Here is a 27,706-nt window from a genome sequence, read left to right on the forward strand (position 1 = left end):
TGCTTTGTGAAGTGCAGGTGAGGCCTTAAATGGGTAAAGAAGTCTATCATCAAAATGGCCATAAAGCAGAGTACCAAAATCAGCCAATAAAAGCTGAACTGCTCCTGTGCCATTATTGCATCATCACCATCACAGCCATGCAACAGTGTAGATTGATCATATGTAAAGTCTGTGTGAAGGGAAGAGGGAGAACACCAGGGCTATGGCTGAGACAGAGGTGACGTCAGGTGGACATGTCCCTCGAAAATATTTAGCTGGACATCTTTGTGCCATAATTAGTGTGATGTGAGGACAAAACCTAAGAAAATATCTTTATATGGTATATATTAGACTTCCTCTCTTTTTTAAAAAACTGCAGGGTACTGTACACACAGTCCTTCATTAGCCCTTGAGGGTAGCTATTTATTTGGTTGGGTATTTAAAATACTACATCCCCAATGATTGCTACTGCTTTGGACTGCTTTTTCCCACTCACTCTTTAATCCCTAAATTGGGGGGAAAAAGTGTAAAATAATTCCAGGGTCTCTGCTCTTATCAGTGCAGCCCCAGCAGCCCTTGAAGGATGAAGAAAGTACGTCCCATGGAAGAAAAAAAGCACCTAATCCCTGTTTTAAGTAATGAAAATAATTCAGACCACCCCAAAATTGAGTCAGCCAAAAGATAAACATGCCCCCCTCTCTTTGCTAGCCTTTCTCCAAATGTTCTGTTTTCAAAAGTTGCTGTTTGGAAGTATGGGGGGGGGGGCACCTGTCTTAGGAAATCTCTTGCATAGGGGTTGGATTAATTCAGACACATCTCTGGGGCAGGGTTAAAAAAGTCAAGATGGCAGCCACCACCCTGAAATCAAGGCTCCATGCATAGACATCTCTGATGAATCCAATCTGTTTCCCGGAAGCAGATTTTCAAGTAAATAGTGTGGCCTTAGTAAAGCCACACTATTTCGTTGCTAATGATATCCATAATGAAATACAATTCAAAAGTCCACTGTGTAATCATACCTTTTAGCTCTAGGCTTGAGATGAAGAGCGGGATTTCTACTCAGTGCAACCTTTAGCTGAGCAAAAGACAAGGTTTTCTTTACTCTTGCTTTTTAATGGAATTTCTTTGATGAAAAGACCCTTAAAAGACCTGTGCTGTGTGGAAAACACCTGTACATCTAGGCTGTGTTCTTAATGGGAGACTGGATTCATTTCTTCCCTAGCCTAGTGCTTGTTCAAAGGGCAAGTAAGCCAGGCATTCTCTGAACAGCCTCTAATGGTCCCAGTTCCATTGATAGAAACATTACCACCACCAGCCCAACTACATTTGTAGACAGTTCCCATGGTTCTTACTTTGAAGTTAGCAGGAAAGGAAATGTTTCCTTGGAAAAAGGGGAGAAAAAAACAGCCCATGAAATTCAGAGCATCTATTGCAATCAACAACAACAACACTTCAAAAAAGGAAAAAAAAGATTTCAGAAGTTGGGTGGGGATGTGCTAACATGTTTTCAAGATTCTTTCTTTGAAAAAAAAAGCAGTGAAATCAAATGCAAGCAGAGAAATAGCCAAGATTTCTTTTCAGAGGCCAATGCTGTAAAATTACATAGAAATACAGCATCCCACAGTGAGAAGGAGTATTGTAGCAGAGGTTTGGTAAAGGGAACATCAGCGTGACAAGTATCATTTCCTCCATTTCATGTAATGGCTTTTTTTGTGCCTTGAAAGTGAAGAAAAAAAAAATCACTTATCCTCAGCACATTTCAACAGTAGCAATGTCTCAGACTTTAATTTTGATATCTGCAAAATAACTCTTCTACGTGATTAAAAAAATGGAAAGAGATAAATAATATACATCAATTTAGTCTAATATATTTCTGCAATCTATACTATCTAGTAAATGCAAAGACAGGGATTCTGTAAATCAGGTGTGGTGCCTATAGTGATGACATGCTGTTCTTGGGGCTATCGGTTCATTTTTTAAAAACACACTATTCTTGCCTGATTCTTAAAATTCAATTACCCCATGAATGGGTATCTACATTTAAATATATATTATGAACCTATATATAATTAGTTAGACTAAATCCCATTGTACACAATGGAATGAATTTCTGAGTAGATGTTTTATATGCATCTAACCATTACTCTCATTCACCCAAGGACTGTTGGGAACCATAATTCCTTGAAGGGGATGTATATGCAGGTGTGTGTTGGACAGACAGGAATTAGAGTCCTTTCAGGTTGGGCCATTGCACTGTGCAAGAAATAACTCCATGTTTCCTTGTATCCACAGTATCATCCATGTTTGGATCCTCCACACCAAGCACTGAAGCAACATCCAGTTATGGTTACAGCTCCAAGAAAAATCGCCAGGTTGCAAAATTGCTAGCTAATATAACATTTTGTTATCTTTGCAACTTCTTCTTTACAGCAGTTCCTCATATTTTGGGTGGAAATGACCAGATAGACACACACAAGATGTTCTAGAAATAGGACTGGGAGGTAGGGATATTGGCATTTTATTTATTTTTCACATGGAGTTGTGAGGTGGGTGGGGGAGGATATTTTTCTTGTTCCAGAACTTGCAGTAACCTGGGGAAGAACATTGAGTGGTATACGTACATTAATATTTACTTATCCTTTAGTTTTTGTACTTTCCTGTTCGGCATTTCAAGGTAACCAGAAATTACAGCAATCACAAGTTGGTGTTAGATTGGCTGTTAAACAATTGGAGAAAAGAAATACTCTGGTGTTGAATTGGTGACCAAAATACATTCCCAAAATGTACTTTCCAAATCTCATTTCACACCTATATAAGATGGCTGAGTGTAAATCTATCTATGTGCAAATAGCCCATCTTCTAGACTGGAACAGAGTATCTTAGAAGCAAACCTAATTTGATTAAGAGACTTTGGGAATGTTTAAAATAGAAACACACCTATGTAGTTTTCTTGATAACAATATGGAAATGGTTTGTCATTGTCTTCTTCTGAGATTTTGGGTTGTGTGTGTGTGCTTTAATCTCGCCTACATCCCTGGGATTTTCTGTGGTCTCCGATCCATTTACTCACCAGTATGACTGTGCAGAATCTGAGATTCAAAGGGAGAAATGAGATTCAGAGTGTGCATAGCATTGCACCTGTCAGAAACACCGTAAAGCAGCTGTGTCTTTCCTCTGGAAAAGGCTGTAATATATTCCATGATGACTCCTTCTTCTCCTCCTTTACTTTCTAATTATGCAGCTTATTTAGTCCTTGCCTCTGAAATTTCACTTTCGGAGCAGGAACCACCACAGCAGCCAGGTCTATGAATGCAAGCTGATCTAACTTACATCACATTGAACATTATTAGCATTCTTCATCCACGATATGATGGGATTCATTTAAAAAAAAAAAAACACAGTGAATGTTTGCATTCTTCTGAATAAGTAATACTTCCTTATGAAGCATATTGCAGACTTGGTGGGGGAGCCATAAATGCTGTCCTCCTTCCTAAAGATAAGTAGGACACATTGCAAAGAATGATAAGGTTGCTAATGAGCCCCAACTGAGATTTCAGGGGAAACAAATAACAGGAGGCATTTGCTGTAGGAACTGGCTGCCTGCTAAATTCTATAAAACACATGCAGGTGGGGAGCTTAAATGATATATTAAAAGTCAACCATTGTGAAGAGAGATACAACCTAGAGCAGTGTTTCTCAATCTTGACAACCTGAAGACATGTGGACTTCAACTCCCAGAAATCCCCAGCCAGCCACACTGATAAAGAAGATAATGTAACTAATTTAGAATGGTCCACTTGGTAAAGATGATTCATCTTTCTTGCACAGACCAAGAAATGGGAGCTATGAATTCTGAGAAAATCTTTAATGGGGTGGGGTTCATGTAATGCATTTCTTGATTTATCAAGACTTCGAGAAACACACCTTTTCTTATTAATCTCATGTATATGAATTATGCTTTCTCTCTCTCTCTCTCTCTCTCACACACACACCTTAAATGGAATAATCCAAGCAGTTCACATTTGTTCTAAATACACAGAAGAGCCATAACAATGATTAGAACAAGGTAGATTTAGTTTACCAAAATTATATTTTATTGCAAAACCTGTCAAGTGACAAATGTAAAAATGTGCAGCAGCTATAAGCTATATCACAATATCAGAATCATTTCCTTTGTTTAGGAAATTATTCACTGCACTTGAAGACTGATTAGGATGGCAGAAACATAAGACTCTAGAATGTTTCCCTAAATTCTACACCAAGAAGAATTTGATTCTAGATAATTTGTATTTATGCTGGGTGTAAAATGAACAGCTTTGGACCTAACTCCTGTTTTGTTTTTAGTCTTCAACCCATGAAATAATGTAGAAAATCAATGACTGTTTGCAAAAGCTTAATATTTAGCATTTAAAGGAAGGAACAGGCTGGAACCATAACCCAGTGTCAAAGATTTGGGTTGCTGTTAGAATTACAAATGAGCAAGTCTTGAAGCAAATCTGATTCAGTTTAATAAGTCAGATAGATAAGGTAAATAAAAGATGTCATGTAAGCAACAGCCTTTTTAAGGGATTTTACTTTTCAACATGTACCAATGATTTTGCAAAAAATAAAAACAAAACCTTGTGGTACTTTATGTACTGTAGGTCTGGAGATTCACAGTGAATAGTGAACCATTACATTTTTTTCCTAATTCTATAAAAATCTTATTAATTTGACATTTATGTCTCTGCAAGTACTTTATTGGACTTGCTTGCTAGCATCATACAGTAGTGGAAGGCATGATTACAGAAATTTGCTTTTTTTCTGTTGTTATTTCAATCGAGCCTAAGAATTGAAAGGTTTACCCCATTCAGCTCCAAAGAAACTCTCGTGACACGCAAGTTCAGCAAAGAAGTTTACTAGAGTGTAACGTAGGTAGGTACAGACAAAGCCAGGGTTGGCTTGGCATAGCTTACATGGTGTTTTATAGGTTCCCCATTCCCATGCTTTACCCCATTGCCTTGTTACCGATTACCCGCAGTAATCCCCCCTTGCCCAAATGGCAGATTCAGTCCGGTTCTTTTGTCCTGTTGATTGCTGTCTATTGTTTGTGTGGTTGTTGTCTTTGTTGGGTTTTCCTGTTGCGTGTAAAGCTGGGCGTTCTTGATTGCGCACTGATCTCTGCGCTTTCGAGACACTGCAGTTCCCTTTGTCTGTAGCACTCGAGGGAAGCCGGCGGCGATACAATGTATCCGCTTGCGGTTGGAGTTAAGCGCCTCCACCTGTCGGCAATTAGTTCGCGGTTTGAACTTCCCCTTTCCATTGCTAGCGCCCGGGGCAGTGAAACTGACTAGGTGAATCTGAGCAGCGGTGTTATCTATGCCGTGCCAGCTGAATCTGACAAGAATAAGGTGAAAGATTCTAGCCTGAGAATCCTAGATGGAAACTGCAGGTTTTGTATTTGATGACAGTGATAAAAGCAATGCCTTCAAAAGAAAGGTGTTGGAGTTAGTTCCAGTGGTTACAAAGAATAGTAGAACATAATGTAGTACTTACTGCATGCAAATGAAGCAAAACTAGATTGGTGCATAGGAGAAACGTGCACATTTATGGGGTGATAGATAGGATACAGGACAATAGTATTTTGTGTCAATATGTATTCATTGCAGACACACATTTTAAGTCTGCTATAGTTAAGCTGCACCTTTGCACAGATTTAACAAAAGTTTTGAAGAGGGTATGGTCTGATAGGACTTTATAAGCCTGGTGACCATATCCATCCAGTTTTCTTGATCGTTATGAAAATTGAGATCTTCTAGGTTGTTTTTTCAACTTTCTTGTCTGGCTAATTTGGAATTTCCTGGTGGTTTCCCATCAAGTATTAACCAGGGGTGACTCTGCCTAGCTTCTGATATTAATCAACTTCAGAAAAATCTTAACATACTGCTATTGTATATACACTTGGCTATTGCATAGCATGGTCAGCAAACCACTACCAATCCATTTCAGATTTCTAAAAACGTTGCTTCTTTTCCATCTTTGAAAAATCAGATTTTTTTTTCTTCCTCCTCCACTTCAATTACAGATGAAACTTTCATTCCATCAGGTCTGTTGTGCATTTGTGAGCATTTGCTTTCTCACTGGTTGAGGCTGGCCATCAAACTGCTGTTGCTACCATCCAGGTCTGTTTTATTCACCAATCTGGGGTAGGATGCAAAGCACTGGATTGCATCTGATTCACCAGAATAACATCCTTTGTAAGGACTTGTGTAGTCTACTACTAGGATGAATTGAATGTACTCGGTTCTCTTTTTGTTTCATGGAGCCCTGGAGAGTCATGGGGCACATTTGAAGCAGAGAGAGCATGTGCTGATTGGTCAGTGTTCTCAGAGATCACTGATTGGCTAGACCAGGCCAAGCACTGATTGCTTGGAAGTGCTCCCCACAATCTCCAAGCCCAAGCTTAGTATGTTTGGGATCCAGTGACAATGAAGACAAAGTGGAAGAATCATGGGCCACTTTAAAAATACTTCAGGATAATGTGTACATCAGTGCTCATCAACCTTGGCAGCTTGAAGATGTGTGGACTTCAGGCTGCCAAGGTTGAGGAACACTGGTGTACATGATATGGCTAATGATACAAAAAAGCTCAGGGCAACCACCTTGACAAGCTGCACAGCTCTGAATTAAGAACCTTCTTTGTGCTATTTTCTGTCAAGGAGATAAACAGGATAGAAATGCAGTACGTAAATAGAGATGTTAAGGGGGAAAAAAATCCCACAAACATAATTTTTATAAGGGCATTTTATAAATTCACCAGAGGACAAGGCAGAACCATTTGCAGAGACAAATATCTGAAAGTAGAAACAATTGAACTGTATATATTTTCCTTTTTCCCCCCTCCATCATTGGCTTGGTTATTTCTAGATCCAACTTTCATCACCCTGTTGTGGACAAAGAAATGACAATTTATGGACAAAATCAGTGAATATTTTCCTGGTGACTTATTGTTCCTTCAAGTAGGTAACATTTGATCAAGGAATGTTATTACAACATATAGATAAATCCCAGGAGCATTCTTTGACTGATTCTGCATGACAAGATGGCATGGTTGTCATCATTATTACAAAACTCAAACACTTCATTCCAGCATGCAAAAAAGGATTGAATGTATTTTGTCACCAAATGAGTCTAAAAATTTAACAAGTTTTAACTTATACCCTGTCTCTATCATTAACCCACTTTTTCTCTTTTTGCCATCAGTTACAGCAACCATGTTAAAAATGTATTATATCCTTTTCCTCCCCCCAAGCAAATCCTTGGAATGTGCAAATATGTGGGAAATAAAACATGCTATCCTCAGGACAAAGTAAGATGACCATGGGAAAGTTGTATTAAGGGTTACTTGGTTTGGCATTTTGTTCACATGGTGAAAATGTTCAGGATGGTACTGAAAAAATAATATCAGCTGCCAAAGGCAAGGAAGTGACATGCTGTTGAAATTACTGACTGAGAAAATGGAAGTATTTGACCTTGTAGTTATGGGGGCAGTTAAGAGCTAGGCAATGCTTTCAAAATCTATTGATGTTCTTTGTAACTTGCCCTGTTCAATAAAGATATTTATAGTGCTTAAATAAAAATAATATTTAGTTAATTCTAATTCTAATCTGCTCTTGCCTTATTTGCAAAATAACGTATTCAGAATAATGGGAATAATGTTTAGTATCTCAGCAGTTCAAACGAATGGACTCTATCACTGCCTATCAACACCCATTAGATTCTTTTTTTAAAATAATGATTTTTATTTTTATTAAAAATTTTCTGAGATATAAAAGATAAATACAAAGTAATATAAGATAAAGTGAAATTAACAAAAAAAGGAAAAAAATTGAAGTGAGAAAGTGAGAAAAGTATAAGAACAAAAACAAAAAGTATAAATAGAAAGAAGAAAAGAAAAATATATAAAGAAGTGACTCCTGATCTTCTTTACGGCAGTTATAAGCAAACAAATCTTCATATCTCCCTCTTTAAAATTCAACACTGGCTACACTCAGTGACAGAGAAAGGAGAAAAACCACAGAATACTCTTTCTCACCATCCTTATCCCTGTAGGTAGTCAAGAAACATAGGATGATTCTGGTTGATAGTTGATAGCATCAAAAGCTGCCAAGAGATCAAGAAGAACCAGGATGGTTGCACTACCCCTTCAGTGCTTTCCTTCCTAAATATTATACAGTACAGTATAAAACTATATGGACAAGCTGTGCAGACACCTACACAGAGATCTAGAGCAGTGTTTTTCAAACTTGGCAACTTTAAGATGGATGGACTACAACTCCAAGAATTCCCCAGCCAGCATGCCTAAGAATATATTTCTTTGCAAAGTGAGATGATCATAAAATATTTTATTAGTCCAACACAACCTTCATCAACCTAAAATCCTCTGTATGTGCTGTACTGTGCCTTCCAAAATTCTCAAGCATGCCAGCTAGGAATTCAAGAAGTTGCAGTCCATCTACAAACTTCCTGGTTGGAAATAGCTGCTCTGCCTTCAGCCATCCACATGACTCTAGGACAGTGTTGTCCAAACTTGGCCACTTTAAGATGAGTGGACTTCAACTCCCAGAATTCCCCAGCCAGCATGGCTGGCTGGGGAATTCTGGGAGTTGAAGTCCACTCATCTTAAAGTGGCCAAGTTTGGACAACACTGCTCTAGGAGTTTTAGATAAGGTAAGAAAGTGATTTTTAGTTCCTTTTTCACCACTGCACCTACCTTGCAGCTGTTGCTCCTTCTACGAATTTAATTTTTTAAAAGTCTATCAGCCCTAGAAAATTGCAAATGTTTTTCCTGTTATACAATGACTGTTGTCATCTATTTAAAACTGATTGTGTTAAATAGCACAGTATACAAGTAAGGCCGACATCTCTTTATGTTAAAAAACAGCATTTCCTTAATACATGTGATCACTTATAAAATACGGCACAATTAATTGCTTTGCTGTAATTCTATTTACTGCACATTTACAATACAAAAAGCTTGCATATTTAAAGCTCTTATCAAGGTCCCAATGGAAGATTCTGGATCTTTTTCTTTCCTTTTTTCAAAAAACTTTAGGGAACAATTATTCAGCAAGAGGAATTTCCTCAGTGATGATAAATGAGGGACAGCTTCTGTCTGAAGCTTTTTGATATACATTATAAATGTTAGGGCAAGATTTTTTAAATAACATTTAGCCTTCCTAGTCCACCATCACATATAGACCACTGATTCATCTTACCTAGTTTTTTTTTAAAATTATAACAATATAGGGTTTATTTAGTGGAGAATAAATATAGCTCAGGGTTGAGTTGTGGGTTCTTGGCGCATTCTGATGCTTCATTGCAGACTAGGTAATGTCATCAGTGTGCTGTGTTTCCAACAATCATGTCTATTAAAAAAATACAGCTTCCTTTAAAATTGGGGGGGGAAAAAACAGATTTAAGAAATATTTTTAAACTCCATCCACCTGACATGCACAGTTTTGTTGACTCAGAACTCTCTTAGTTTTAGGTCAAATATTCAGGATTATAATCACCCTGAACTATAGTAAAACTAACATTTCCTTTGAACTAAACTCAACTCTTGGTAACTCCATGAATTGGTCCATATTGTTTTTTGAGGCCACAATATGGAAGTAGTTTGACACTTATTTTTTTTTTTTCCTTCTTTCCCTCTTGGTTTAACTCCCCCGTCTAGCTTAAACCTCTGAGATTTCCAGTAGTCCCCTTTCCAAGTAAGAATCAAATATCTTTCAAGATTACTTAAGATTAGCTAGGTGGGAAAAAAGAAACTCTGGTATTCTTTCATCATAATGAGTAGAGTGCATCTGAAAAATACATACTATAAGTTCCTCAAGATTCTTTTAAAGCATTTTGTACAGGTTTTTTCTCCCCTTAGGATGACTAAAAGGAAAAAAAAACCCATGCACATAATTAAGTGGGAACAGACAAAGAAACAGGGAGGGGAAATATAGCCAGCTTCATCTGACAGGGTAAGAAGAGAAAAATAAGTTTTGGAAGATGTGAGAGGGTGTGAGGAATGCTGCAGTTGCTCTTAGTACCATACTGAATGATGCCACAGGGCACAGATAATTCTATTATATGAAGGGTTACCAATGCACGAGAGCTCTAGCAAGTCCTTGATTAATGAAGCCATTGGCAATGTCCCAAGAAAATTATTATCATCTCAGCTTTACCATAACTGAACGTAGCTACCTTTTCTCTCCTTAGGCATGTGCCAGATAACTCTGAACTTCCTTCTTGTATTTTCACCACCCACAAGCCTCATTTACTACAATTTATCTGGTCAAGGGCTGTACAACAGTAGAAAAATAGCATCATTGTGAGCCACATAATGTTATCATTGTGGGTGGACCCCCTGGACTTAAAAACCCCAAACCCTCAAACCTTAAAAACTGATAGCCTTATCCAGCTTGAAATTATCCAGTTTCTTTTCAAAGTTTCTAGATTGCTGTCTTATGGTAGTAAATTCCAGAATTTAACCATCTGCTGAATGAGGAACTTTTTATATGTCCTGAATCTCCTACCATAAAAGTTCAATGAATAGTTCAGGATTCTCAGAATATTTTATCTATGCTGTATATGATATTGTAACATTCTATTTTGTCCTCCTTTGCTCACTACTTTCTTACTTATGAGAAAAAGAGAAGAGTTTTGTAAAGGTTTGATTCAGAGATTTGTTGTAAAGGCAATGTAATTGGAACTCTGAATTAAACTGATTTTCTAAATTAGATCTGTAATTCAGATATAATCGGATGCTGACAAATTAATTTGACAATTTGAAAGATGATTATACATTAATTTGGAGATAATTAATAATCTGATCTGTAAATGGAATTTGAAGCATTGAAGCAAAGTGACTTGATTTTCTGAATTGAATCTATAGTTCAAATTCATTCAGAGTAATTAGCACATCCTAATTCCCAGCGGGTCCTTTCATTATAAGGAATTGTTCCAGCCCTTTTTATGCATGTTGATGTGTTTTAATACACTTTTTGAGCTCTACAATATCCTCTTTTTTGTACAATTTTTCTCAGAAAAAAAAATGGACCCAAAATTAGATCAAGATTTTGATTTCTTATTAAGATGGTATGGATTAATTACTGATTTTGCATTCGTTTCTTAAGATATTCTTTTTAAATTACAGCAGCCTCAGCTACCTGGGAAGGCTGAATACAACCATTCTTTTAAAAAATCTAATAAAAAATAAAATCAGTGAAGAAAAATGTATTGAAATACAATACAAGCAATAAAAAATCCTCCAAAAAGCTGAGCAAATTTGCTCAAAAATCGTCTTCTTTGTTGTTCTGTTGAGGAATCAATGATCAGTAATTTGATCACTGATATACAACACATATAAGCAATCAGGGAAACCTAGTTGCTTTCTCACAAACATCTAGCAAGTGGCCATTTTAGTCAAGTTTTTCAAGCCATGGAAAATGGAAAAGCCAGAATGTTTCAAGAATTTATAAGCTCTCTGACAAATCTTGCCATTTTTGTTCAGGTTATGATGTGGAAACATCTCCTGTGGGATCTGTTCTGTAGTGATATTACCCTGACCCTTAAGGAAGAGTTCTGGCCTTAAGAAATTGTTTTTGTTTTTTTAAAGGAAACTCAGACAAAACATTTATCCAATACATACTTTTGAGGCCATTTGAGTCTTACCAGATTCAGGTATGCATTAGAATATCATGGATATATTTTTCTGGTGGAGGATGGTAAGGAATTTATCCACAGAGCTCATGTTATGAGTTTGCATGGATTCATAATGCCTAAATAGGACTTAAAATGGAAAAGGGAAAGAGAGAACTGAACTATCATTCTGTTTCCAAGGCAACCAGGCCAATGTTCCTGGTCTTTCTGCACTATGAGGGAACACAATGAAATGCAGCACAGTGTGGTAAATTAGGGAGCAATAACTTAGTTTCCTCAGCAACAGGGAGACCCATTTGGTCACCTCTCAAACTTTCCTACCCTTTATTTTAAAGTATTTTAAGTAATTTAATTTAATTAATTTAAAGTATTTTATTTTAAAGTAGCTGGAAGACAAGACTGCTTCAGGGGATGCTCTGAAAGGTGATGTGTGTGTGCACACACACACACACATACATACATACACATACACACACAAAGATAGATGAAACAAAATCAAATCTGAAAAAAGATTGATAGTCCTAGAAGAAATGACAATCATTAGCGAAGGTGAGTGGCAGAGGAAGTGGGGTGGGGGGAGAGAACAAGTAAGGTAGATGGATAGGTCTTGGAGAAGTTACAAGATATTACAATACAATACAATACAAAACACTTTAATGACCAAGTATAAAATATATACAAGGAATTTGTCTTCAGTGACGAACAGCAAGATCAACAGTGCGTTTGGATAGCAACAGAAAAATAATAAACAATAATACTACACAGTAAAATAACTTTTTCAAAGGGAGAGGCCACTGTCCAGCACATATTGAGTCATGTAGTGTTTAACAGAGCAATGGCACAAGGGAAAAAACTATCCCGATATCTAGATGTTTTAACATATGGCGCTCTGTAGTGCCGTCCTGAAGGAAGGAAGAAGTTGAAACAGTTTATATCAGGATGGGAAGAGTCTGCAGATATCCTCTCTGCCCTCCTTTTGACCCTCACAGTATATAGTTCTTCTATAGAAGGCAGGCGGGTTGCAATGATCCTTTCTGCAGACTTAACTATCCGTTGGAGTCTGAGTCGGTCCTGTTTGGTTGCAGAATGAAACCAGACAGTTATAGAGGAACAGATAACAGACTCAGTGATTTCCCTGTAAAACTGTACCAAGAGCTCCTGGGATAATTTAAACTTCCTAAGTTGCCGCAGGAAGAACATCCTTTGCTGTGCCTTTTGAATGATGGCTCTAATGTTAAGCATCCATTTCAGGTCTTGGGAAAGTATAGAACCCAGGAACTTGAAGGACTCTACCACTGATACTGGGCTGACAAGTATGGTAAGGGGAGGAGTATTAGTAGGATTCTTCCTAAAGTCCACAATCATCTCCATGGTTTTAAGTGTATTCAATTCCAAGTTGTTATGACCGCACCACAAGACCAGTTGTTGAATCTCCCGTCTATATGCTGACTCGTTTCCATTTCAAATTAGACCAATGACAGTTGTATCATCCGCATATTTCAAGATTTTAACAGAAGAGTCTTTTGAAATGCAGTCATTGGTATAAAGGGAGAAAAGCAACGGGGAAAGCACACATCCCTGAGGGGCACCTGTACTGACTAACCAGGCACTGGATGTAGTTTTGCCTAACCTCACGTGTTGTTTCCTACCTGTTAGAAAACTGATTATCCACCTACAGGTACGGTCAGGGACAGTAAGCTGGATCAGTTTGTTGTAAAGAATTTCTGGTATAATAGTATTAAATGCTGAGCTGAACTCCACAAAAAGAACTCGTGCGTAAGACCCCGGAAATTCAAGGTGTTGCAGAATATAGTACAAGGCCATATTAACAGCATCATCCACTGACCTGTTTCCACGATAAGCAAGCTGCAGTGGGTCTAATAGGGGATCCATGATGGCTTTCAAGTGAGCCAACATGAGCCTCTCAAAGGTCTTCATGACCACAGATGTCAGTGCAACAGGTCTGTAGTCATTCAGCTCACTAATGGAGGATTTCTTAGGAACTGGGATGATTGTAGAGCTCTTAAAATAAGAAGGGACACAGCCCATCTCCAGAGACTTATTAAAAATATATGTGAAAACGAGGGCCAGTTGTTCCACACAAGCTTTCAGACACGAGGTGGTCACACCATCTGGAGCTGGAGCTTTTCCAATCTTTTGCTTTTGAAACAGACCTCACACTTCTTTTTCTAGGATCACCAGATGTAAGGGACCCAGGGGATGGGGGACAGGTATAAAGAAGTTTAATGCTGATGATGTATCTGAGATACAATTGGCAGCAGCAGATAACAGTTGTTCATTCTCAAACCTGCAATAAAACCTGTTGAGATCATCTGCCAATTGATGACTCTCTTCAATCAGGAGAGGTGGGTTGTTATAGCCGATGATGTTCTTCAGGCTTTTCCACACAATCACAGGATCATTTGCTGAAAACTGATTTTTCAGCTTTTCTGAGTAGTTTCTTTTTGCCGCCTTAATCTCTCTCGTGAGTACATTTCTAGTCCGATTATACATAATCCTGTCCCCATTCCTATGGGCCTCCTCCTTGTCACAACGCAGCTGTTTAAGCTTTGCTGTGAACCACGGCTTGTTGTTATTATATATACGTATGTTTCTGGTGGGCACACATATGCCCTCACAAAAGCTAAAGTATGATGTCACAGCATCAGTGTACTCATCCAGATCTCCAGAGGCAGCTTCAAAAATATTCCAGTCTGTGCACTCTAAGCAGGCCTGTAGATTTAACTTAGCATTATCAGACCATATCTTCACTGGTTTGATCACAGGCTTTGCAGTTTTAAGTCTCTGCCTGTAGGTGGGAATGAGATGAATCATGCAATAATCAGATAATCCAATTGCTGCATGTGATATAGAACGTTAGGCTCCTTTTAATGTGGTGTAGCAATGAACCAATATATTCTTGCCCCTGGTAGGACAACTAACATGTTGTATATATCTGGGCAACTCATAAATAAGATTAGTGCTGTTAAAGTCTCCTAAAACAATAAGTAAAGAGTCTGGATATTTCTGTTCTGTACCAACTATCTGGTCTGTTAAAGTCTGTATTGCGGTATTTGGAGAAGCAGGAGGTATATAAACTCCAACCAAGATGAATGAAGAAAATTCCTATGGAGCATAATATGGCTTGCAGTTAATAACTAAAGTCTCTAAATACATACTTCAAGATTTATGTAGGATTTTAACGTCTTTACACCAACGGGTATTAACATAGAAGCAGATTCCACCTCCCTTTTGTTTGCCCGATGACTCTGTAACTCGATCTCCCCCATAGAGATGAAAGCCTGAAAGTTGTAAGGATCTATCCTCCATTAAGTGATTAAGCCACGTTTCAGTGAAACAAAGGGCTGCAGCATTTGAGAAGTCAGAATTATTCCGAGTTAAAATGAATAGTTCATCCATTTTGTTGACTAGTGAACGTATGTTTGTTAAATATATTGAAGGAAGAGGAGTTCTGGTTCGTTGCTTTCTAAGTCTTACCAAGATTCCAGCTCTCTTTCCCCTTCGTCGGTATCTCATATGTCTTCGCTTAGCTCCCAAGCTGCTGCTGACGAAACCGCCGACGAAGCCGAGGGAAGCCGCCACCCCCACAATCAGAAAGTCCACAATAGCATTCCCACAGCCACGAAAAACAGGAGGAATTGTATAAGCAGAAAACTGTCTAACATTTAAAAGTTCATTCCTAGAATATGTAATCTTCAGTGAACTGCAGAATACAAAGAAAAACACCAAACCCACCAAAGAGCATTTCACCGAGGCTGCCATTCGTGGCGCCATCTTGAAGTAGAAAAAACTAGAAAATTACTAGAAAGAAGTTGGGCTGGTCCATGCAATCATCAGGATTTGAGATCTTGACTTAATACGTATCAGATAATTACTACATGTGTACCTTAGTCAATCTAAGTTAGATTGAGCTCTTCACATTTTATATGGAAATCTAGAAGGAAGGAAGTTGTGAAAGAGATCCCTGAGAGTAAGTGTGTACAGTTGAGGGGTGCCTTGTTCCACACATTCTTACAGTGCAGATGATCACGTGCATTTAAGTAAATCAGAGTGAAGAGGGATCTGAACACATTTGTGACCCTGGTGCTCAAGGTCTCCATGAACCTAGTGTCACTTAGATATTTGCATATTTGTGAAGTTCTTCAAAAAGTTGTGTAAACCCATACTGCTAAATGTGCCTTAGAATCTTCCTTGATGAAAAGTTCTGATAAGTAGGCTTCTTAAGTATGGGGGATCTCTTAGTCCTTTCAGCCAAAAGTACAGTTTGAAGAATTGAATATGGGTAGATTGTAAAGGAAGTTGGATGCATAAGTATACTGCAGAATTAGACTTACATGAACATGTCCCTTGCCCACTTTAGCTTTATTTATAGACAAGGAAATGTCTGTACTGATAAAGATTTAGTCTGATGTTTATCACCATATCTGCACCCAGCAGAAGGCTGAAGCACACATATCTCGCTGGGAAGTGTATTTGTATCATCTGCATTTTGCATCATTTAGGCAAAGACACTTAAAACATCTTAGGTGTTCTTTAGGCATTGTCATGCTCCAGTCATGGATGCTCTGTGGGAAAAAGTACAATTGGAAGTTCAGCAAGAAGCACAAAGCCAACACGTCAAGCAAAACAAAGAAATACCCCGAGGCACAATTGCTGAGATCTCAAGTAATTAAAATCTCATCTTTAATCCAAATGATTCCACCCTATACAATTATGCACATCAAAAAAATCTAAGTCCTGGAAGGATGTCTATATGGGAAGGGTGGGGAGGAGGAAAAATGCTAATATAACTTTAAAACTATCAAAGCTGTAAAAGTTTTCACAGAGAAACTTATTCCAATTACTCCATAATTCCAAAGTGCCTCAGCACCCTACACTTATATTTCATCTTCAAATTTGTATTGAATTAATCACCCATCTGCTAACATATCTTAGTATAACACCTGCTGATGCTGTTTGCTTACAGTCTACCCACATGAAAGCATAAGACTATATACATTATTATTAGTTTAATCATTGCAAAGAATTATTCATTCATCCTTGGAGTATCAGTTCTGCACCCTCTCTTAATTACACAAGTCATCAAAAGAACAGATGATTATTTCTTTGTGACTTTAGATAACTTCAAGAAAGCTTTTGACATCTTGAAATAGGGAAATTGCACTTTCCTCCTTCACTAATATGGAAGAACTCCAGGAGTAGCTAAGGTTATCAGAGTTCTTTATAGCACTTTTAAGAGCTAAGTGCTCACTGAGGGATGCCAATCTGGAGAATTCAATGTGACTAGTGAGGTGTCGCATAGAGATATTCCATCCTGATTTCTCTTTGCAATTGTCATGTAGATGAAAGTTAGAAAAGAACTTCAGCTTCATTATTCAGCCCCAGTGAGTCCCACAAGCACTGTAATAAAGTCTTAAACAACTGAAGTTTGCTACTTCAAATACTTTTCTAAAGGACACTTCTAACCGTGTGCATAATTTTTCCAATGTTTAACTGTGATGCAACATGAAAAGCACCATAGTGAGCAATTTTTACAGACAGGCTTCATTGTGAATAGCCACACTCACGCCTCTTTGTCTGGTACCTCATTATGCACTTCTACTTTACAACAGTTGTGAGCAAGAGAATGCAGCTAAGTCAGTTTTGTTTAGTTACGCTTGAATGACTGAGTTGAAATGCCAGACCAGCTCAGTTTGCTGACAAATTCTAGAGGATTTGTCATAGAGGACAAAATAAGACATCCATTAAATGGACAAAGTTTTGTGTAGGTGCACATATACATCACACAAAAATTGGTTTGAGTACCTCAAATCTGCTCTGAACTGATATGAAAACATCTGTTCTGAAAGAACCTTTGTTGAACAATTATTGACATACTAGTTGTGATGAAAATATGGAAAAAAGGTGGACTGTAGTTCAGTCAGAGGAATTTGGGGTTCAATGTAACTTTTAATATACATTGGTCTTTACTCTCTTTAAATACCTAAGTGTATTCCTTCTATCCTGCTTCATCATTAGTAACACTTTTTTTAAACAACTAAAGCACACAGAAATCAAATTGATTTTATTATTGCTAAAAGAAGGTAGAGGAGTTCAATTATGGCATCAAAGACTTGGCCAGGTGCTGACAGTTGAACAGATCACAAATTGCTCCTGTACAAGTTCCCAGAAGCTAAAGAAGATAAAAGGCAACAGGTTTCCACAATATGATGTTAAGCACACATCCACCATTTTTAAGGAGAATATCAGGACTTGCTTTGAAGTCCTGAGCTGAATTGATAGAGAACCAGAGGAACTGTGGAATGAACTCAAATAAGTTATAAAGGATGGATGTGAAGAGAGACTGCCAAAGAGGAAGAAACAGAAGAAAGCAAACTGGTTGTCAGAACAAACCATGGAAATTGCCAAGAACAGAAGCCAAAGCTGAGGAAGAAAAAAAAAAAATATCAGCAGGAATATAAGAGATATAAAGCTAATGAATCAAAATATATAATGCCAGCTCAACATTGTCATATTGTAAAGGGATGAATGCCCTTTTATTATTTCAAGTAGTTTATCAGAGAAAACTGGACTAAATGTGTCTTTCAAGTGACCCAACATTACTGCTTAAATTTGCACAAGATTTTTTTTTTCCTTGAAGAATATTGCTTGCATCAGATATTAGAGATTTGCTGCAAAATGTCTGCTAGGAGACTCAACAAATGAATTCAACAATGGATTTTTTTTTTTTTTTTTTTTTTTGCATTTATTGGCTACTATTCCAATATGTGCTCACAACTAAAAACTCAATTTATTCTGATTTGCTCAATACAGAAAACGCCTTCTATTGGTTAAACACAAATGTAGCTCATTAAATCCCTTGGCAACACTTACTGTAAAAATCAGAATTCCCCTTTTGTTTCTCTGGGAATCTTCATGTTTGTTTGTTTGTTTTTTAGAATTTGCTAGCTGAGCAAGTCTAGAAAAGATGAATGAAGTTGCAAAGTTATCTGGGATGAGTCTGACCCTGTGAAACCCAAGGAAATGGATTCTGTTCCCTGCAGCATCAGCTCAGCCACTTGCAGTCTGGGTCCCTGCCCTTCCTGGCTGGTGGAAGCCTCCAGGATGGTAGCAGGATTGAGCTGGTGGTGGATGTCTCCCTGAGAGAGAGGCTATTACCACCTTCACTGAAGAAAGCAGTGGTTTCCCTAATCCTCAAGAAACCATCACTTGACCCAGGTATATTGGCAATTATCAATCTGTCTCCAACTTCCCCTTTTTGATGAAAGTGGTAGGAAAAAGTGGTTGGATTGCACCTACAATGAACCCTGGAAGAAAGGATTATCTGGGCCTGTTTCAGTCTGGTGTCAGGTCTGGGTTTAACATGGAGACATTTAGCATGGAACAGCACTTACAAATTATTTCTGGTGGAACATGGATAGGGATAGTGCGATCTTCCTGGTCCTGGTTGATCTCTCAATGGCTTTCAACAAAATTGATCATACTATCCTTTGGTAGAGGAAAGAGGGAATGGCCTTGAAGTGCAGGAGGAAATGCCAAGGCAATAGTCAAATGAAAGACATCTGAGTCAGGGGCAGGTAACACACACAAACGTTTCACACAAGCCCCCTCCCTAGTTAAAAATAAAGGGAGGGAGAGGGGAGGAGCATTCAGACTTGCAAGAATCTGTTACTATAACTTTATAATAAAGGTAGTATTGGTCTACATGACTTTGGTTTCCTAGAAGGGCTGACACCTTCTGAGCCATCTCCAAAGATTAAGAGGAGGGCACTGTCTTCTTGCTGGAGGTATGGTTTTAATTGATGGTGATAGGCAAGATGAGATTGAGCCCTGGGCTTCTTAACTGGGGGATGCTACAGGGCTAGGTATTCTCCCTGTTCCTATTTAACATTTACACTAAACTGTTAATGGTAAGATGCATAGGCATAATATGAAATTATGCTGATTATGACCAATTTTCTATCTTGACCCCTAGCTGAATAGATGTAATGGTATGTGCAAATGACCTTGGGAGACAAGAGGAAGAGCTACAGGCTAGACAAGGGTCAGAGACAGTTTAGCCTACAGAAGCAATGAAGGTGTGACAAACATCTCAGAAGGGACCCTCCTTAGTTTCTTGGGCTGTAAAGAAGAGAGATGTACTTTCAGACTTGCAAAATTCTATTAATGTAACCTTACAATAAAGTTAGAGCTAGTACTTCTGGGTGTGCTTCTTGTCTGTATTACCTCACAAGGCTGATGATAAGCGATGCTGTCAGAGTACTGTCCAAATACCTGGAAGCTATCTGGGTCTGGATGGGGAGGAACAAGTTAAGACTCAATTTCAGCAAGTTGGAGTGGCTTTGGTTGGAAGGCCTACTAGTTCCAAATAAGATTACATTGTTAGTTCTAGATGGAAAAGCATTCCCCAACAGAGCTGGTTTAAAATTTGGGGGTTCTTCTGGACTCAAGAAGCAGACCACAACTGTGGCCAAGAACATTTTTGCAGAGTCTGCCTTGTGTGCCAGTTTTGGCATTTGCAGGAATGGGAGATGCTATTTACTATCACTCATGCCATAATCACCTCTTAATTGGCCTGTTGCAGTGGGACTACATCTGAAGAGCCTTTAGAAGAAGCTATACCTGGTCCAAAATGCAGTGGCTTGAGAACCTAAGCATGCATCTCATGGAATCCACATAAGCCGCTACTCCAAAAGCTACACTGGGTATCTACAGAACCATCTTCTTCTATAACATCTGTCTGTCCAGTAAAATCTGGCAGAGAGGCCTCTTAACATATTCCTTCAATCAGAGACTCTCATCTTCAGGGGCCACATAAGCAACCATTGCTCTGCTCCTTTCTTGACATTCACAGGAAGGCCTCTACTCTCCTGGCCTTCAGGAAATTAGTGAAAACATAGCTATCTTATCAAATAGGAGGTGGGAAATAGGGTGAAACATGGGAAATGGGAACATGAACTCTCCACAAGCTCTATGCAATCACAGTTCATTACAGTATTTACATATTAGATTTGGTGCAGTTTCAACTAATCTGAATAGTATTATAAGAGTAAAAGGCTCACCTCTTGCCAATATTGTGGGATCAAAGAGACATGAAGCTGCTTTCCAATCAGTGCAATTTGCTCATTCAGAGGTACTTTCTGTCATTATAACATCTTCAAGTCAGCAATCCCCAGGGGATAAAAACCTAAGAAGATGATGATGATGATAATAAAAAATAAATAAATAAATATAAAGACATGATATGCAAAACAAGTAGAATGAGAACTGCTACAGGGGATACTCTGTACAGTTGATGAAGACTAGTCTTGTAATTCGAAATCTTATAATGTATCCCTTATTTTGGGATCTGTTCCAGGATCAGATGTGGCTGCAAGTCCAACTTAAGGACCATATCAAACCTTAGTTGTAGCACTGTCCTTTTTACTGCTTAAATTTATTTTGATTACTGGGCCAGAGAAATCAAAAGCATATACAGTATATGTAATTCAGTGTAGTATCATGCCTACGAGATATCTGTAATCCTGTCGATTGCTGGAGACCAGTATTAGGATCTGAAAAAGCAGAGAAAGAGAATTCTGAGAAAGTTCTGAAGAAGCTGAAGACAGAAGGAAAAAGAGGAGATTCTGAAAAGTATTGGTGACTGAGGAGAGGGAAGAAAATAAGAAGAAAAGGAGATATCAGGAAGGAATTATCCAGATAAGGTGCTGAGTTTGCATGAATGCCTCTGGCGTAAAAAGACACACTCTACCTGTCAAGCTTGTTTGTCTTAAATCAAAGGAATACATTGATTTTTGCCTAGATGAATAAATCGATGATACAAGTGTCTAAAGCTGCAGAAAATAATTTTATAGAGACTAACAAGCATAGGACTGAATTACAAAAGGTTGAGAATAAGCCACCACAAAGCATTTTTTTCCAAACTGTTCCTTAAATTAAATTAATCCTTAATTAAAAATTAAGATGGGAGATGATGAAGATGATGATGAGTCTATTGTACAGAATAGATTATATCAAGCAATGTTTATTTACAAACGGAACAAATTCAGTCGAAACAACAGCAGTGTTTTGTTTGTTTGGCCTTCTACTCCTTAGAATCTCCCAACAGCAGATGGAGTGGGGCATAAAATGGGCTTCTATAAGGATCTAAATAGAATATCCTATTTTGCAACTGTAACTCTGTTCATATGACATAGGTAGCCCCACATGCTTTATTCAAGCAGTACAAAATAGAAAGAAAAGTTGCAATCAACATGTGTGTGCTAATATAAGTATTATACAGATACCTTTATCAGGGTGTGCAGACAATAATGCAATGAAGAGTCCTGTGAAGGTTGCTGTCCTAAAACTTCAGGATTTGATGGTTAGTGATGGAATTTCTTAACATTCTGAAGATGACCTTCCCAATGCATTTAAACCTAGGCATTTAAAAATTCTTGCTGTTTCTTAATCACTCTCACCCAGTCCCTGTATGCTATAATGTAGAGCTGCCAAAATTGTTATCATTTACTTGGGACTTACTGTATAGTAAAAAGGCTGGAATAATAGTCACTCCAGAAGGCCACTTGATCCAAAATTTAACTTTCTTATGAACCAGTTTGAGAAAGAAAGAACACCTGGTACTGTGCCCACTACTTTCCATTATGTGTCAAACCACAACAAGAATAACCCAAGAAGAATAGCCACAGTGTGATTTCCAAAACTTTCTGAAAACACAAAACTTCAGTTAGAACTTTAAACTTTTCTTATTGCTATCTTGTTCATTATGACACTTCATTCCAAGAAATATTTCAGATAAGGATCTTTGCCCATTTTTTAAAAATAAATCTTCTGTTCTTTGAATGCAGTGCAGGTAGTTACATTCCAGTTTAATTTGGCAGGAACCAAACAATATCTAAAAGGCAATCTAGTGATATGCCCACCCCCACTTAGATTATCTCATAAAATGGGCAACTTTGATATGAATACATTTCTAGGAACTCCAAGGCATCTACATCTCTCAGAAATCTGTTATACAAATAATCCAGGATCATTTGATAAACTATTTATCAAAGGACATGCTTGCTTTATAACACAGTGGTGGGCTATCAGTGGCAGATCAGTCCTTAGTTCAGCCTTCATTCATTTATTTCAGTTATATATTGTTGCTGTGGCAAATATCTCAAGGTTGCACATGTTGTTCCCCACCATTTTAGCTACGCAACAATCTGTCAGCTTAGTGACAGTGTGAGATCATGATTTGCCCAAGACTATGTAATGTTCTTTATACTTAAGCAATGATCCCTGAAACTGAATCTCACATTCCAGTCACTGTATCACTTAAACTCCTGACATTATCAGCAAAAGCTCCTCAAGAAGCACAGAATGGAAAACCTTTATGCCACTGACCTCTCCTGACAACTTGGGTGAAGTTTTTCCAATTGGTCATATCTCAATCAGTTGTAAAACTCATTCTGAACTTCTTTGTTAAAGATTTCATGTCCACAGGGAACTAGTTCATCGGACAGCCTATTAATATAGCCATCTTGCTCTGCCCATCATCATGAACCTGAGGTTTAGAAATCCCCACAACTGATACTTTGGAGATTCCTGCTTTGGACAGCTAAACAAACCCTACGTTTAAAGTCAAATTTATAATTTATCCTGCAAATCAATCTTGAATCCTATTGCTAACTCATCAACGCATTTATTTTACTGCTAGAATGTGTCTATGATCTCTTTACTTAGGTTACATTTCAGTGATGTCAAACCCCTTTACTCCTAGTATGGTAAATTAGTAAAAAGAATATCTAGGATCAAACCTTTCTCAATCACATTACTATAATATCTGTTGTCTTTTTTCCTGCAAGTAGTACCACCATTGTTTCATTTTCCATATGTCTCTCCATCTTTAAAAATCCTTTTTTCTTTGGTGAGTTATATTTATCACTGTTTTACCATAAGCTTTAATGTTATAAACCTCTAAAGATTTTCTGCTAGTGCTAGTTAGCAATGAAGGCTGGCAAACCTTTATTTTATTACTGTGTTGATCTTTTTTCCTTCCCATCTTAAATTGGCTACAAGGTTTGGCTTCTAATGCACTCCTGGGTCCCATTTCTTTAGTTTAGAGGACACAATAGAGATTGTAGAGCCTCTGAGAGGCTTCAGAGTTCATTGCTTAATTCATTAACTCATTTTTATTTTGTTTTGCTTATTTGTAACCTGGGTTTGATCAGCATCTGCTGTCTTAGTGACTTTTTCCCCCCATACAACTGCCAGTTCCTCACTCCCACATCTCTTCACAAAATGGGAAGCAACCCAACACAGAGACACATTAAACATGCATGAGATTTTTTCTTTTTTTAAAAATAGCAATAGACATTAATACCTCTCCTCAGCTTCATCTTTTGCAGGAAGTGACATTTTAAAGATTTTTTAACCTCCAATGAGGCATTATGAAGAGCTCTTCCACTCCTAGTTGACTTGGATGACTTTGTACCTGCTCAGCTGAAGAAACATTTCAGTGTATACAATGACTATGGAAGGGATCAATGAGTAAAACAAGAGTCTCTGCCAAAGGGCAGTAAATCCGTGAAGAATTGTGTGACAGAGGTCTCTAAGCAGGTATGAAATGGATGTTGCTTAGAAGGATTTTTTTCCTGTTTTTGTGTGATTTCATTGCACCAGGAAGTAGTCCTGTACTTCTGATTTAACCCTTTACAGGACTATAGACACAACCTTCAGACAACTATTGACTACCCCCCGCCCAACATTCTTTTGACTGATTTGTCATATCACTTTAAAAATGACTGTTTATTTCCATGCAGTATCTACCCTTTAAGCAGAATTACCATATTAAGAATTAAGCCGAATTAAGCAGAATTATACCCTACCCTTCAAGCAGAATTCATGGGCGTATCTCCAAAACAATATCAATAATAATTCAACTTTCACAAACCATAATAGTAATCAGACAGCCTAAAGCTCTAATCCAGAAACACATCAGTTTAAAAGAGTGAAAGCAAAATAAAATCACACCCCAAACAACTTCCTATGTCTTCATTTGAAATGGTTGCAGGGGGCACTTTTATCACACAATAATTCATATGTACACATTCTCTCATGAATGGATATATTCCTCTCACAAATTGATTTTGCAGAGGAATTTAGTCCAGTGAACTCTCCAGCCAGTTGGTGACAGGTGAGGTGGTGAAATAGCTGTTTATTATTTGATCTTACTATTTGAATTTGGATTTATACCAGCGAAAAAAGTTTGATCTCATCGACCTGCCTTTCACTGCTGCTGTCTCTCATACCCTAAACTTCTTTTTCTACCTTCTAAATATATTCCCTATTGGTCTGAACATAAGGGGAGGAGGCAGAAGAGATGCAACAAAAGAAACCTTCATTTTCTTTCCTGCTCCACAGAAGAGGAGTAAAAGCATCACAAGAATGCTAGTTCTTCCAAAACCTCTTTCAGATGATTGGAAAGAATTAATGGTAAACAGGATACCTTTCTGGAAGGCTTGGATGATAGACATTAGGGCCATGGAGATCTTTGAAGGGGTCTTTCACTTCAGTAGAGGTTTGAAGCAAATGCCCTTTTGAAGAGCCCTCAGGAAGGAAAATAGTGCCCCAGTTCAGGTCAGTAGAGATGACTTCATTCAGTTACTTCATTTCATTCAGCACCATTTCATTAAGCAGCAGCAGCAGCACATCCCTAATGGTAATATTGACCTGAATCAGAAGGATGCTCGGCTGGTCTAAAGACTTCTCAGATGGGGCTACTGATTTAGGAGACAACGTAGACCTCTGGGTCCCACTGCTTCCTTGCCACTATATTTCCTCCTTTTACCTTTTTCCTCTTTTCATAGTATATACTACTTCCATCATTCTGAAAATTGTTTCTAAGTTACATTTTAAAAACCGAGAATTGGTTTTAATTAGTATTAACCTCCATTAGGTAAAATGATCTGTGCAGTTTCCTTATGCAAACAGCTTATATGTTGCTGCAAAATCTCTTCCATTCCTTTTTGCTAAGTTATGGTGGTAGAGGTTATCTTTGTCTTCGGCTCTTGATTCTTGCTTTTCAGTTGCCTGATCTGTAAACAGACTCAGAGTAAGTGATCACCCAATTTCTATTCCTTTCTTAAAGCTCTTCTGTGTGGCAGCCTTAAGATGTTTGTTTGAAGTTGGCTTAAAATATTGCTATCCAGATTTTAAACCATTCTTGAGCCTTGGAAACGAGGCTAGCCAGGTATTCTGTCTGAACCCCAGTTACCATCACCCTGGTTGGTGGGTTCCACCCCCCTCACTTGCTTTTCCCCTGCTCCCCGATCACTTTCTTTTCATAGGCTAGTCTTTCAGGTCATGTGGTTTTCATTGACAGACCTTTTGTATGCATCTCTCGTATCCCTTGATCTTGCTACATTCAGTATGTCCACTGGTGGACTAATAAAACCAAAACAAAACAAAACAGAAAATGCTACAGTTTCACTATTCCTCTTGTCACTTGAGCTAGGAGGGGAAACTTGTATAGCCCTTCTTAACATTTATTTGTTTGTTTGTTTGTTTGTTTATTTATCATACTTATATAGCCGCCCATCTCATACAAGGTGACTCTGAGCAGCGTACGACAATTAAAAAATAAATACATAAAAACAATTACACATACAAACTGTAAAAATATGTCACCTGATGTGTTTTTACAGTTTTTTTTGCAGATGATGTAAAAAAATATCACCTGATTTTTTTTTTTTTAAAATAAAGGGCCACCATTTTGCTGGTCATCTAGTGAACCAGTTAAAAAAAAAAAGACAACAGCTCAACAGTCCTGTCTGACCAGCTCTTGTTTGCCCTACTTTTTAGGGCATGTGAAGATAGGAATCCACAAACAGATGCTTAAGAGCCCCACTTATTGGAGATATAGAAGGGCTCCACATAATGCCTTTTAGCTTTAATCATTCAGAAACCAGAATATAATTTCCTTCAAATTTCTCCTCAAACTTTGCGCTTTCCATAACTCTTTGTATTAAGTGGGTAGTCCTCATTGCTGTGTAAAAAGCATCCTACTTATGAACAAATATTTTCTTGTACCTATCTCAACTGTCATCTCCTTTTCCCCTCATTTGCTTAGGTCCTTTTGTGAGAGCAACTTCTCCTGTAGCATCCTTACAGAAGACAACATAAATAGGTTTGGATGGTAGTTATTTGAGAGTGAAAGAAGGGCAACTTTCACATATACTCTTAATATAGACACTGCACATACACAACGGTGTATACAGGATGAGATGAGGATGGCTTGGGACCGGGTTACTTGAGGGCGTGTTTTCTACCCATACCATTCCAGGGCTAGGCAGGATGAACATGCTTTGGGTCCTGTCAGCTAAGGTATGCCAGTTGGCAGGGCCTAGAAGATGTGCCTTTTCTGCCGTAGTGACTGCCCTAGGGAGCATCCCTCCGGAGATCAGGGTGGCCTGGACCCTGCTGGATTTTTGTAAGTCCTTAAAGACCTGGCTTTCTGCCTGGGCTTAGGGTGTGCAAGGAACCAATTCTTGCTTATATTAGTGATTATAGTATATGATTTATTCTTGGCTGCTACGTATTTTAATTTTTGCATGATTGTAATTGTTTTTATTTGATGTATAAACTTGTTCACTGCCCAGAGTCACATGTTGAGATGGGTGGCCATACCAATGGAATAAATAAATAAATGAGCAGGAAGAGAAAAGATTTAACCTCACCCAGGGATCTGATTTAAAAAAGAAAATTTCCCTGTTTCTGAAAGCCACTCCCTATCCAGTGATCTTCACTGGTACCATGCAGATGGCTGCATTTGCAAGGGGGGCAGGGGGTAAAAAATATCAAAATCAAAACCATACAATCAAAACTTCATCCCTTCATCCCTTTCTTACATAGGTTTCATTGTAAAGTGCCCCCCCCCCACTTTGATCACGTAAGCACAGCCATCATCATGATTTTTTAAAAAAATTCTCTTTGTGGATGCCCCTGCATGAAGAAAAGCATATTCTTTATT

The 27,706-nt window shown here is 38.1% G+C and overlaps 1 pseudogene; it reads right to left on the reverse strand.

Annotated features, from left to right (window-relative positions):
- Positions 1 to 14,547: 14,547 nt before the first annotated feature.
- The window catches only part of LOC148214750 (uncharacterized), a 63,467-nt pseudogene continuing 50,308 nt past the window's right edge, over positions 14,548 to 27,706 (reverse strand).

This window comes from Python bivittatus, unplaced genomic scaffold, assembly GCF_059951505.1.
Source record: "Python bivittatus isolate LINGU-HERP-01145 unplaced genomic scaffold, Pbiv_v1 ctg000590_np1212, whole genome shotgun sequence".
NCBI lineage: Eukaryota > Metazoa > Chordata > Lepidosauria > Squamata > Pythonidae > Python > Python bivittatus.